Raw genomic sequence first — 13,807 nt, 5'->3', positions numbered from 1 at the left:
TCTCAGACATATGATTGGAAAATAATTCCCATTCTATATTTAGTCTTTCAATTTCTTAATAGTGTCCTTTACACAAAGGTTTTTAATTTTAATCAAGTCCATTTTGCATATGGTTTCTTTTGTTGCTTGTTATCTTAGTGTCATATCTAAGAATCTATTTCTGAATCCAAGGTCATGAAAATATACCTCTGTTTTCTTCTAAGAGTGTTTTGGTTTGGTCTTATATTTAGGCCTTTGGTTCATTTTGATTTGTGTGTGGTATGAGGTAGGGAGTCCAACTTTATTTATCTATTTATTTATTTTGAATGTGGACGTCCCATTGTGCCAGCACCATCTATTAAAGAGATGTTCCTTTTTGCCATTGAATGGACTTGGAACTCAAGCTTAACTTTATTTCTTTGAAAATACTATGCATCCTTGTCTGATAATTCCACTCTTTGGGGTCTTTTGGGCTCTGTTTTTGTTGTCTTTTGTCTTGTCATATTCTTACTCATGGTGTCTTAATTTCTTGTCTGCCTGGCTATCTTGATTGTATGAAGGTTATTGCATTTGGTATTTATTTGTAGGAATAATTTGAGTCCCAGCATATTGTGATCTTTTCCAGAAAGAACTTGCACTTGCTATATTGTGTGTCGTCAGTCTAGGACCATCATAACTCAAGTCTACTGCTTCAAGTTCCATGGATTACGTAGATGACTTGAAGTCAGGTTGTAAGCTCCTGAGAGCCCAGAGTTCCTACTGGTTCACCCTTATCCTGAGGGTATAGCCCTTTTTGATCTAGCTAATACTGAGAATGGTTTATCAACCTCCCTAAATTTGATGAGTTCTACACCCTGACATTTTTCATCTAACTTCATGAGGCAGCCAAAACCACAATTTAATTTTGTAGATATATTTTTCCAGATTAGAAAACACTTCCAAAATAAAGGCAACTTTGAGTTCTAGACTTCCTTTCTGATTTAGCATGTTCTTTGGTTTTAGGCCTAGTGATTTTTCATTATTTTGTTAGCTCTTTGATATTTTATTTTATTTTATTATTTAAGATTTTATTTATTTATTTGACAGAGAGCGAGAGGTCACAAGTGGGCAGAGAGGCAGGCAGAGAGAGAGAAGGGGAAGCAGGCTCCCTGCCGAGCAGAGAACTTGACTCGGGCCTAGAGACGGGCCTAGAGACCCAGACTCTGACTGAGATCATGACCTGAGTCAAAAGCAGAGGCTTAATCCCCTGAGCCACCCAGGCGCCCAGCTCTTTGATATTTTAAAGAACACTGAGAAGCATTTTGTTTGGGCTTCTGTGTCTTCAATGGTTAGTCCAAATTACCCAGTGGACATTTTCAGAACTCATTGGTCTTTTTTTTTTTTTTTTTTAAAGATTTTATTTATTTATTTGACAGAGAGAAATCACAAGTAGGCAGAGAGGCAGGCAGAGAGAGAGGAGGAAGCAGGCTCCCTGCTGAGCAGAAAGCCCGATGTGGGGCTCGAACCCAGGACCTGGGATCATGACCTGAGCCGAAGGCAGCGGCTTAACCCACTGAGCCACCCAGGTGCCCCAGAACTCATTGGTCTTAAAAATGTATATTTCCCCAACAGCCTTACCAATACTAATCATTACCAAATTTATTAATAAAACCATTTTCTTTGAAACAAAGATGAACAGAACGAAAATATATTTACTTCCACAATAAGATTCTACTGTTTAATAGTATGCATTGATTTATTTCTAATCCCAAAAGTCTTCTTTCTGGTATGTTGGTACATTTAACTGGAGGAGAATAGAGCAAGGGAGATTTGATATGTGTTACAAACAGTTGAAAAACTGCCACTGAAAAGAGGAAGTAGTCTTGTTCTATGTAATTCCAGAAGGCAAATTTAGGACTGGGAACTTTAAATTCCAGAAATCAATTTCTATCTAACCAAAGGAATGCTTTATCAGAATAACTTCGAATATGTGGTGAATAGGGTTTTGGTTACCTAGCATTCATCTGTTCTGATTTTTTGATACTTCTCTTCTGCCTTTCCATTATTTGTAGTTTCCTTGCACCTGACTTATCTGCTATCCAACCGAGCCTGGGGGATCAGAGCACTGCATCACCCTACCCCTCTTCTCCGCACTAATGAGTAGGTCAGGGATGGACACAAGACCCAAGTTAGGCCAATTAGAGCCCCAAGGACCCAATTCCAAGCCTTTTGTTTCAGTTATGCAGGATTTTGATCTTTTTCTGCTGACTGTGAAGAAGAGAATGGGAGGCTGCTGCTGCCACTGTGCTTGCACAAACAAGGGCGACTCTTCAAGGGGAAGTGCAGCTCAGACAGGGGAATAAAAAGCAAATCCTGGTGACGTTGGTTGAGCCTCGATCATGCCAAGCCTGAAAGTATAATCTTAGACTGTTCTTGTGGTGTTATATGAGGAAATAAATTGCCATTTTGCTTTTACTAGCTTGAGTTGGCTTTTCTGTTCTTTTAAATGTAGAAAGTTTTAACTCAAATGGGTAAGAAACTCCATATTCACGATAGTATTCCCATAGAAAGGGATGACCAACCTTCAGAGTAGTTACGGAGGGGACACCCAGATTATGCAAAAGGTTGACTTTGAGAACTTCCAACTCTAAATTCTTAGCTTCTCCAAAACTCTCCTTTACTTTTGTTCTGCCCACCAGACCTCGTAGCCTCAGAGAGGCTCCAAGAACACTGGGTTGACCACCCCTTGGGGCCATCCCTCAGGGTCAAGCAATACAGAAGTTAATACATGTCCAGGCCTGGGATGCATATATAATGGAGAAATCCATAATGTTTAATCCCAGAATGAATGATTTAGAGTCGGATTATTCACTTTGCACTAAATTAAGTTGTCTTATTTAGCCAAAACAAGGCTTCTTGACAGGATTTTCGTCATAGCCTTGGCTGAGTAATGAGTTTCTTTGGCAGGATGAATTATTGATAAGACCTTTGTATTATCTGCCTGGCAGATGAAGGAAAACTTTAATTTTAAAAGATGTTCGTATTCAGATGTATATGCAGAAAAGAAGTTTTGAATACTGTACTTTAATGTCCCCTCACTAACCTTCCTATGATTATTTATGGAACAGGATCCAAGTTATATGACAGTGTTGGGTTATTTTTAGGCCTAAATAAGTAATATTCCCCATCTGTGGATGTAAACGTTTTCTCTCCTTTTGTTGTTATAATTCTATATGTTTAGATCCAGATGTTTAATTTATTTTAGGAAATGGGGAAATTTCTTTTCAAGTCAACTGAAATACCAAATACTTAATAATGATAACTTACATTTTTATGATGTGTTTAATTTTGTCAAATGTTTTCACGTCAACTTCCTCCATGTATAATAGTTAATTAACACTTAGAAATGTACCAAGCACATTATAGGGATTATGTTATTTAATTTTCACAAAACCCTGCAAACCAGCTACTATTATTATCTCCATTTTATAAAGACATTGAAATGTTGGCTGGGTAACGAGCTTGCCAAGAGTTACACAGACTCACACAGAGCCAGGGTTTAAACCCAGATGTTCTGGCTTTGGGCTCAAGGTTTTAAACCATAGCCTAAGCAATATATTGAATGGTTATTAAAAATGTAATAGGGTCCTCTGCATGGGATGCCACATTTCTTAAGCATCACTTTGGCAAAGGTCACCACTACTTTGTGGATTACCTCCATCCCCTTTTTATTCTAGAAGAATCTCTCAATTTTTTCTTTGGCTTCACCCATTCTGTTTTGAGGGCCATCACCCCTTCTCTCTGCTCTTCCTGCCATTTCCCAAGTCTGTCAAGGAGCATAAGATCCTGGGAAACAAAAGTCAAGAATGTTCTGAGAGCAACTTCTGTTCTTAATTTTGCAACGCAAACCACCCCAGAAGTGTGGGAGCACAAAGGTCCCCCTTCCTGGTCTGGGTAGCATGGTGAGACAAAGAGGAAGCACAAAACATAAAATGTATCTCAACACATCATCCTTCCACATCATGCCTTCCCTTCACCTCCTTCCCGAAAAAGAGCGAGCAAAACAGCCACGATGAGTCCTGTTCCCTTCCACAGCCAGAGTACAGATGTCAAGTTCGGGTGGAACGACATCTTAGGAGGAACTGGGGATGGGACGCTTCATTAGAAAACAGTAGCTGGAAGCCTACCCCGAAGAAGAGGGGGTGGGGGGCTTTAGGAGGAAGAACAAACCCAGTTGGCAGAGTGACCAGAAGTGACCCATAAGCTGAGGGAAACTTCTAGAGAGCAAGTGGAATGGTATGGGCTCTCTTGGAGGTCATTAGTTTCCCCCAAATCAGGGTACTTAAACAGTGACTGAAAGATGTGCTTGCCATTGTGTTCTAAAGGAGATATTTAAATAATAATTGGGGTACTTGATCTTTAAGGAGACTTTTCACCCTGGGATTCTGTGTTCAGGGTAATCAGCTGGTAATGTTGTGGTAGATTGTTATCACTACATAGCAAATATTAGCAGTTATCACCACATAGCAAATACCAGAGAAGCTAAACTATTCATCTTCATAAGCTCTCTCTTTGTGTATTGGTGCAATCCCTCCTTCTGTGAAGGAGCCTTATGTCCTGAGAAAAGCTTAGACTTTCACAATCTGTGCCTTTGAGTGACTAAGAGGTCCCCTAAAGCAAAGAGTCCTGGAAATGCAGACCAGGCTAGCCTCCAGGTAAATCTGAGTGCTTCTGGCACAGTGATAGGCTGCTAAGCATAACCAAGAAAGCCTCAAAGATCAAAACAGGCTCCAGCAAGAGGGCCTTGTCTAATCCAGGGGCCAGTGAAGGGGGGAAATTGAAGACCTCATAGCAGATACTGTTCTTGTCATGGATAGAACTGTAGACAGTCACTGCCTTAGAAGACGTTCTCTTTCTAAAGTCTTCATGTCACTTTCGGGGAAAATGAGATGCAGAAATGGCAGAGAACTTGCCCGACATCAGACTGAATTAGTAATTACACCTGCAACAGAACCTTTACTGCAGTGTTCCTACTTCTTCCACCTCTTGGCACGGGGTGAACTAGGGAGGCCATGCTTCTCGGCAGGAGTATCTTCCCAACACCTCCATGCCATGCCAAAATTTGAGAAAATAATAAATTTGGAATATTCTGCAAGCTTAGGCTGAAAAGGGAGGCATCCCCGGCCCCCCGCCCCGCTTTGTATTCAATGCAGCACTTCTCATGGCTGCTACTTAACATCAGTACAACTCAAATTATATGTGCGTACAGATAACCTGGGGTTCTTGTTAAAATGCATTTTCTGAAGGTGTGGGGTAGGGCGCATGATTCTGCATTTTCGACAAGCTCTCAGGGGCTGCTCTGCCTTTTACTTGGCTTGCTGGTGTGATAAACAGCCAGAGCCCCAGGCTCAGCCCTCAGCCCCTCCTAGGAACAGCTGTACCCATTTCTGCCCCTCAATGACCTGCACGTGGGCGGCTCACCTGAGGGCCTCACAGATCTCCCGTGAACTCAACATAAGGGATAATGAGCCAGGGCAGGCCTTTCCAGACTGACTCCCTTTCTGTACAGGGAAGGCTGCTGAGGTCAGAGTTTGACAAGCCGTCCTCCTTCGCTGGAAATTGCAAAGAGGTTCTTCCAAAGGTAATTCTACAGCGGGCACCATTGCAACTGGTTCCTGCTGCATTTCATTCTAAAATCTCCCAGACACTGTGGCTTCATGTTTGTTGAATGGAATTAGGGTACATTCGCAGAGGCTCTGGGGGCTTCCTCACTGTTCTACAAAATCAAATTGGGTCCATCAGACCTTCACACTCTTAATGCTTGCCTTTCCTCTCTTTGCCCCCTTCCACCCTGCCCAGAAAACCTATTTGGAGCGTACAGAAGTTCATTCTGAGAATTTCATTACCATTGTGCCATGCGTAATTCATTATTTAACCTCGGTGTATGGTAGGAAGTGCAATCTTGAATAGTCCCACTGGAAGAAAATCACAGGGTTAATAATCTCTGCTCTTTGTGAGTAATTGGAAAAATGGTATCCTGGTAACAAGACACTAACAGAAAACTTGTTTTTACCGATTTCCGTAGAATAGAAGAAGTCAAGTAGTGGCTAGAATCCTTCATTTCCTTGTTAAGTTTTGTTTCCACCCGACACCACCCCCCGCACCCGACCCCTGGGACAAGCCTGTGGGCGCTAGTTCCAAGAGTGACTGCTTGTCATTCAAAAAACAGTGTTGTACCACAGTAGTTGGATACAAGTACCCAGAATCTCTTTCCTGGCTCAAATGGTGGTAAAACACACTATTAGCATTTTTCTTCATTTAACTGAGCATCTAGGGATTGTTCTGTATCAGTGGTAAGTAGATAAGCTTCATTGAATTTTTAAGTGTTGAATGGTGCCGGACTTCATGGAGGATCCTTAATTTATGAACTGATCGCAGTGTTGCTGGGCACTTAAGAGGTTTTCCATTATTTTTAACTGGCAGTTTTACTAAGTAGAGAGTGGGACAAAGGGAAGAAAGCTCATGGTTGCCTGAAGCCAGATAAGTGAGTGACACGTGCCTGAATGTTGGGGTCCACTTGAGTCTTTGGGGGATCCTCACTGAGAGGAAGACCTTTTCCCTGATTGGGGGCCATGAAGATCTGGGAGAAGAAGGTTCTTACCAAGGCAGAGGAACGAAACGCTAGTGTTCATGTTCTCGGAGATGGGCTGAAAGGGAGCAGCCAAAGACAACCCTCTCTTGGGGTCAGGGCAAGCCGGCCGTTGGTCCAGCTGCAACATTTATCAGCTCACCATACCCCCCCCCCCCACAGGAAAGAGGAGCTGGGTTATAGGATTAATCTAGTAACTGGCTGGACACGGTCGCCGAGGAACCCACGTGCACGGCCAAGGGTTTTCCAAGCGAGGGCGGCATATGTGAAGCCATTTCCAGGCTTGGCTGTCGGAGCAGGGCTACTCCTGAGATCTCTTCGTGCTCTTTGGTTTTTGCAGCAGGTGGCATCTGTTTGGTTGTATAGATGAATTTGCTGTGTCAATACCTCCTATACAGTTAAAGGGGCCTGGCACATTGCAGGAAATCCACGAATTTTAGCTGGTTCTGATTCTCTGGTTCTGTATTTCCGATAACCTGTTCCTCATTTTCACCATCATGTCCCGTTGTTCCAAACAGTTCTGGTCCAAATGCCATTCGTGGAAGCCAGCATGTTCCAAACCAAGCCTCTTATCTCGCTTCTCCTTCCAGAGCTTCCTGGGATCCACCCTCTCCTCCGCTTGCTGCTGGGCTCCCTGGGGTCTGCACTGTCCCAGTAGCCTCCTAACTGGTTCCTCTGCCTATGGTGTTCTCCCCCTGTCAGTTCATCAAGGATTAGCTCTCCCAGGGAGCCTCCTAAGTCATAATTCCAATCAAGGCCTTTCTTTTCTTCAAAAATCTTTGGTTCACCTTGCCCCCCCACCTCCCTTTCCAAGTATAGCTCCTACCATTTCCTTGGAATGCCTCCTGTTCTGCCAAAATGGTCAAAATAGAGGTTAGAACCCATACCCTCGTCACTGCCTTGCTAGTTGATGTCCCTGCTTTTTATCCTATAAGACAATGTCAGAAGCAAGCTCCAGATCTTTAATAAACCAGAATGTGTGGGGATTGGCATTTTCTGGGTGAACTGCATTTCCTGCATTGTTAAAAATTTCTTTTTTCCTTAACCCATCCTCCAATCACAGCTAACTCCCCTGGATTTTGTTGTTAAAACCATTTCCAAATGTTTATTTCTACTCTCTTAGTAATTGCTGACATGACAAAGAGAAAATTTTATTAGGGTAACATCCTGAACCTCAATAATCATTGAAGACTCTAGGTCGAGGGGAAAAAAAAAAAGGTTGAAGCAATTAAGCTTCAGTGACCTGACCACCTTGAAAGTTTCTTTTAGATCAGTTACCCAGGGTGCCTGGGTGGCTCAGTGGGTTAAGCCGCTGCCTTCGGCTCAGGTCATGATCCCAGGTCCTGGGTTCGAGCCCCACATCGGGCTTTCTGCTCAGCAGGGAGCCTGCTTCCTCCTCTCTCTGCCTGCCTCTCTGCCTACTTGTGATTTCTCTCTGTCAAATAAATAAATAAAATCTTAAAAAAAAAAAAATCTTTAGATCAGTTACCCAGGATGGTCTTCTTTGCGCCGCACACCCCCACCACCCAACCCCTCCCGTTTGGCTCCTTCTCTGAATAAAAAGCCACTTTTAAGACTTGGAGCATAGGAGCCACAGGAAACCCTGAATTCATGTAGCCATCACTCACTTCTGTGGAAGTGAGAAAGTGAGGAGAGGATTTTTGAGCTAAGACTTGAAAACAAAAAGAAAAGACATACCTGCATTCATGGTGTTTTGAACATTAGAGGCAATTCGATGGAAAAACAAAATAAAACAACAACAAAACAACCCACAAAAAGACAGGAGGTGCTCACATGAATGCAAACTACCCCAGAAATGCCCTCCCACAGACGCTTTTTATTTTTTGCACTTCCATGATTTTCCCTCAAGGCAAACCAGAGCTGAACAGTAGTGAAAGTGGTAAAAACAGATTTACTCAGGTCTATTGCCACAGGGAACGGAGACCTCAGTGTAGAACTGGGCTCAGTTCCAAATAGAACGTGAACAAAAGTATCTGCCTTGGGCTCAGGTCATGATCCCAGGACCCTGGGATCGAGAGCCCCACACTGGGCTCTGTGGAGGCGGAGAAAAATTAAGGCCATCCCACCTCAGGTTTAGCGTTAGCATGAGTACAGCCATCTTAGCTCCAGCAGCCATCTCAGACCCCTGTGCCCAAGGGCTGAACTTTCCCCCACTTTCCTTTAGTTCCTAGAACCCCCCCTACCCTGCTTTGGTTCCAGAGACCCCCACCCTGCTCTGGTTCCAGGAATCCACCCCCCTGCTTTAGTAACGGGAACCCATAAATACCCCTGCCTTAACTAAGCTCGGAGTCCAAGTCCTTACTCCCCTGGGTCGGGCATGCTTGGGCCCAAGTTTAAGCTTGTTAAATAAACCCTCGTGTGATTGCATTGGTGTTGGCTCCTTGGTGGTCTCTCGGACGTGAAAACTCGGGTACAACAGGCTCCTTGCTCAGCACAGAGCCTGTTTCTCCCTCTTCCTCCCCCCTGCTTGCTCTCTCTCTCTTGTTCTCTCTCTCTCTCTCTCTCTCTCAAATAAAATCTTAAAACAACAACAACAAAACAAAAAAACATGAACCAGTGGGGATTTTAGAGCCAAGGAGCAGGGTGGGGGTCAGTGGATGGGAAATTTACTAATGAGACATTTCCGGATGAGTCAATGTCACAGGAGGCTTGCAGAAGGTGGGCCAGGATGATCAGGTATCACCTGGGGGTTGGGAGGGATGAGGAATTTGACTAGATGATCAGCTCCACCGCCCCTCGCCCCCAGGGGGGGATTCTTGTACTTGAAAACAAGGCCCAAAGATAAGGTCTAATCAAAAAGGGCTTCAAGAAGTCTAACATTTGGTTAGGAGAGAATCTTTGTTAGGTTGTTGCCTTTTTCATCTACAGTATTTCTGATGACTGCTCTTCTAAAACCTCTACTCTCTCTTGGGATTTATTTAAACAATCCTCCCACTCTGTGTGTGTGTGTGTGTGTGTGTGTGTGTGTGTGTGTGTGTGTGTACATGCACGCAAACATAAATAAACAAATTTTGGTCCTCAGGCACAAGACATGCTTGGCCTGGGCATCTTTACTCATGAACATTGGTCTCCGGGGGAATACAAAAGAGGATTTTCTATTGCTTGAGGATTTTGACTAAATTTAGGGTCCAAAGGCTTGAGATACTTTATTGGCCAAAGAATTTTGGAGCCAAAATGATCAAAGTTGAATCACTTCAGCTTTAAAAACTCTGCTGTCCACATTGTGACAAGATTTTCAAAATACTTCTACTACTACTTTACCACCTGTAGTTTGCAACAAGACAACAATCTCCCTGATTATTTCTGGATTTGGACCTTTTGAGGATGAAGCTGAGGTCTTGGGAGGAGAAGAATGAAAAAGTGGCGGAGCAGGGTGCAAAGCTGTGTTTAAGCAAACCAAATCTATGCCAGTAGATTATTTACAAATACATTGTAGTGAGAGCACCTCATCCCTAGCAAATAATTGAGTTGAAGATCAGTCTTAGTGGTTTTTGTCTGAAGCCGTTATTTTGATTTGCTTCCAAGTTCTATCTCTGCCCCCACTATCAGAAAGTTTTCATGCAAATATGCCTCACAGGAAAGACTTGAAGGTGAGTGGGGGGTGTGGGGAGGGGTGTTAAGCATTTCTGTCCTGCATAACTTTACCAACTATAGTGCCAGATTTATTACTCCATCTTTTCTGGCATTTCTTTTTGGTCTTTACATTTTCCCATTGGGGTAACTGATATTTATATACAAAGTAATTTAAAATAGTTACTACTAGCTTTCAGGCATGCTGGATAATTGCATTTTTTTAGGGTCTTTTTTCCCCCTCTCCGTCACAAATGTAGCATTTTTTTCCTTGCTAACAGTATTGCTTTCTCCTTGTTTGCAACAAATATTTGTTGAAGAATGGATTTGGATAAACAGTCTGTATAGCTCTCAGCTTTACAAAGGAAGGGGAGATTAAGAGGGCATCCTTGTGTTTAGCTGCCAACATTTTTGTAGGAATCAGCCAGTTTCTCTGGTTTCCCTGAAAAATAAGAGTCAAAAATTAAAAAAGGACTTTTGGAGCTTGTATTTCAAAATTGACCCTATTTTGGTGATGGGGGGGAGAGGGAAGGGCAAAATTTTAGTTTTAAATGGCCTATGTGATATGCAGGAACATTTCGACAGCAAAACTGTAATTGGATATTACAGAGAAATAACGGTAATTGACTCCTAATGAGTTTCTAATACCACTGCTAAAAACGGGAAAGAAAACTCTGCCACTACCACATTTTTTTGAGGTTTGCATGCACACAGACACACACAGTCACACATATATTTATTTTTCATTTTTCCCTGATGTTTATTAGCTATAAATTGGTATTCCCATGACCTTATATTTACCGCTTTAAACGCTCACAAACCTAGGACCTTAGCTTTGTTCTTGTGTTAAACTTTTGAGTCAATCTATTTTCTGTCTTCAAATTTCTTATGCAGGGGGAAAAAAAAGACTCTGGATTATAGGAGAGAGTTGGCTATTAAAATGCAACTCCAGACCTGTTGGTCTACCAAACTCTGAAAAAGTGACCGGGCATCGCTTGATCATTGATCATATGAGCTTGTCTGAAGCACATCTTGGCGGAGGCAAATGCATTAAAAGAGGCTCATGAATTGCTCTGAAAATACCATGAGAACATAGAGTCCTGAGGCTCTGTCCTTTTTCACCTTCCTACAATATTGATGGATATGGTGTGCAGGAGCGTGAGGAGGCTTCTGAGACCAAGGATATGTGGGCAGGCTTTTCCATCCTTGTTGCCAGCAACTCTATTGTAAGAAGACCATGCAGAGCAAATGCCAGCTACTGTAATAACGTAACCAACCTCTCTCTTTTCCTATCTGTGCATCTCCTCTAGCACTTAGTGATGGGGTGGGATCTGGGGAGCTGTAATGGATAGGAGAGGAGCTGATCTCCCCCTAACACCTGAGTACTGCTAGAAACTTAGACCATCCCCCTGTAAGTATCCTAGACAACTTGTGGAATCACTCACTAGGGGCAACTCATGAGAAGACCTGAACATTGACCAAACAGGACTCCAAATGTCAGAAATGCTAGGATTTTATGGACCAAGTAGCTTCCTCGGTTGCTGAATATCTTTTGATTACCACCTTCTCGGGGAATGCCCACCGGTTCCTCCCTCTGCTTCTTGAGGGCAATGGGCAAGAATTAGGAGTCTGCTTTTGGATTCTGTAGGCCACTTCTTATCTACTAACAAATGCGAGTATGATGAGCTATATAGGATAGGGAAGACTCTCATGAATATGAAAAAACTTGCTGAACTACAGTATGGGAATGTATCAAGTGCAATCAAAGTATAATTGGAAGGGAATGGCTGATATTGGGATTAATATTAATAGGTTGGTTGTAAGTTTTATAACAACATTAGCTGTAGAATTGAAACCCATAGCTATCAGAGATGGGTTAAGCTGGTATAAGGATTACTGAGATTGGATGTCAAAATATGTGGCTTCAGTTTTGTCCCTTAGCCCTGTCTCTCATGTGTGATCTTGGGGAATCATGTCACATCTTCAGATCCCAGTTCTCTCGTTTGTAAAAGTACCTGTCTGCCTCGGGTTATTGGAAATGATTAGGAGTCTTTTTGGACTGTGCATCATGATGATAGGGGACGGTAAGACTGGCATTGAGCTGGGAGAGTCCATGTTTTGTAATGCAGGGAACCTTGAAGCACAAAGAAAAATCTCATTTAAAATGTTAATGGTTCCCTAGCTGAGAAACACTGTGATGACTTTGACCTATTATAGCCAGGCTGTCCAGGACTAACAGAGCTCATGAGAAATGCAGCTAAGGACAGAAACAAACCATTGCCAGAGATCGTTTGTTTTTTGTTTTGTTTTGTTTTTAATAAGGTGCCTTTGTAGGAAACAAGAAAACCAACATTTTCAGCCAGCTTTAGAATTCTTCATAGTTCATACTGGCCTCTAAGACTTTTTAAAATCTTCTTTTTATCCTTTTTTGATACATTTTTCAAGAAGCTCTTGAGGTGTTTCAGGAGACCCATGATGCAACCGTAGTCAAAAACAGATTTATAAGTGTTCCCATCGCCCTTAGCCTGTCCCTGCCTGGTGTGTGGAGGCTGCCCAGTCCAGGCCGACCCAGAAGTCCAGAGTAAATAGCAGGCTCCTGCTTCTACATGTGGCTCGGAGATTAAATTTTCTAGAACAAAATCAAATAATGCTCTGTGGAAACCGTCACCTTGGTCCCAAAGTGATGGGATAAAAATGCACTTTTTCCTGGAGGAACTAGGCAGACCCAAGCTCAGGAATGGGCATGGAGATGGTTGTTCAGAAAGACCAGTTTCTTCATTTTCTAGGGGGGAAAAGCTTGAGGGTATCGAGGGCTTACCTGAGGTCACACAGCAAGTTTGTGGCCAAGCCAGCGCCCACAGTAATGAAAGGTAGAGTATCCTGGTTTTGTACTAGACCCTCCCTAGATTTATTCTTAGCAGAGTCTGATTCTAGGTGAAGCCTTCACTGCCAAGATCAAAGTGTAAAGGCCTGTGTGCCTGCCAAACAGCCAGCATTTAGTGTATTGGCAATTTGTGTTTCCCTGGCACCAGGAGGAGGGTTATAGAGCTACCCAATGACCCCAACCTGGTCTTCTTTTGGCAGAGTTGATGAAGGCTATTATAATGGCTAAGGATTTCTGTTGGAAATGGCAGAAACCCAGTCAACTCAAATAGTCAAGACTTATCAGCTTGTGTCCTTAGTAAAAATGAGAGGTCCTGTGAGAGGCAGCGCACAGGGAAAACCATCAAGACTCCCGTTTGATTCTTTTACCATTACCTCTCCCCTTCCTGAGGGTGGGTCAGGTGTGTGAATCTGAACAGGCCCATTTGGCAGGATGTTGGCAATCCTAGGCTTTCAGAAGCTTTTAGTACCATCACAGCAAAGACAAGGGATGATCATTTTCACTGGTTCTGGCAGATGACCCTAGAGGAAAGTTTTTGTTAAGGTCATGTTCTTTCTCTGAACCAACTGCTGTCACCTTGGAACTAGAGTTCTCTCATTGGGTTAAAAGCTTGAGTGGCACCCTGGAGGCTAGGGGACAAGGTGGGGAGAGTTCATGTTTTCATAACCATAGGAAAACTGTTTTGGTCATCTAAAACCATAAGTATATAGAGCCTAATCAAGGGC

This window comes from Lutra lutra, chromosome 5 (genome assembly GCF_902655055.1).
Source record: "Lutra lutra chromosome 5, mLutLut1.2, whole genome shotgun sequence".
NCBI lineage: Eukaryota > Metazoa > Chordata > Mammalia > Carnivora > Mustelidae > Lutra > Lutra lutra.
Note: the sequence above shows the minus strand (reverse complement) of the source record.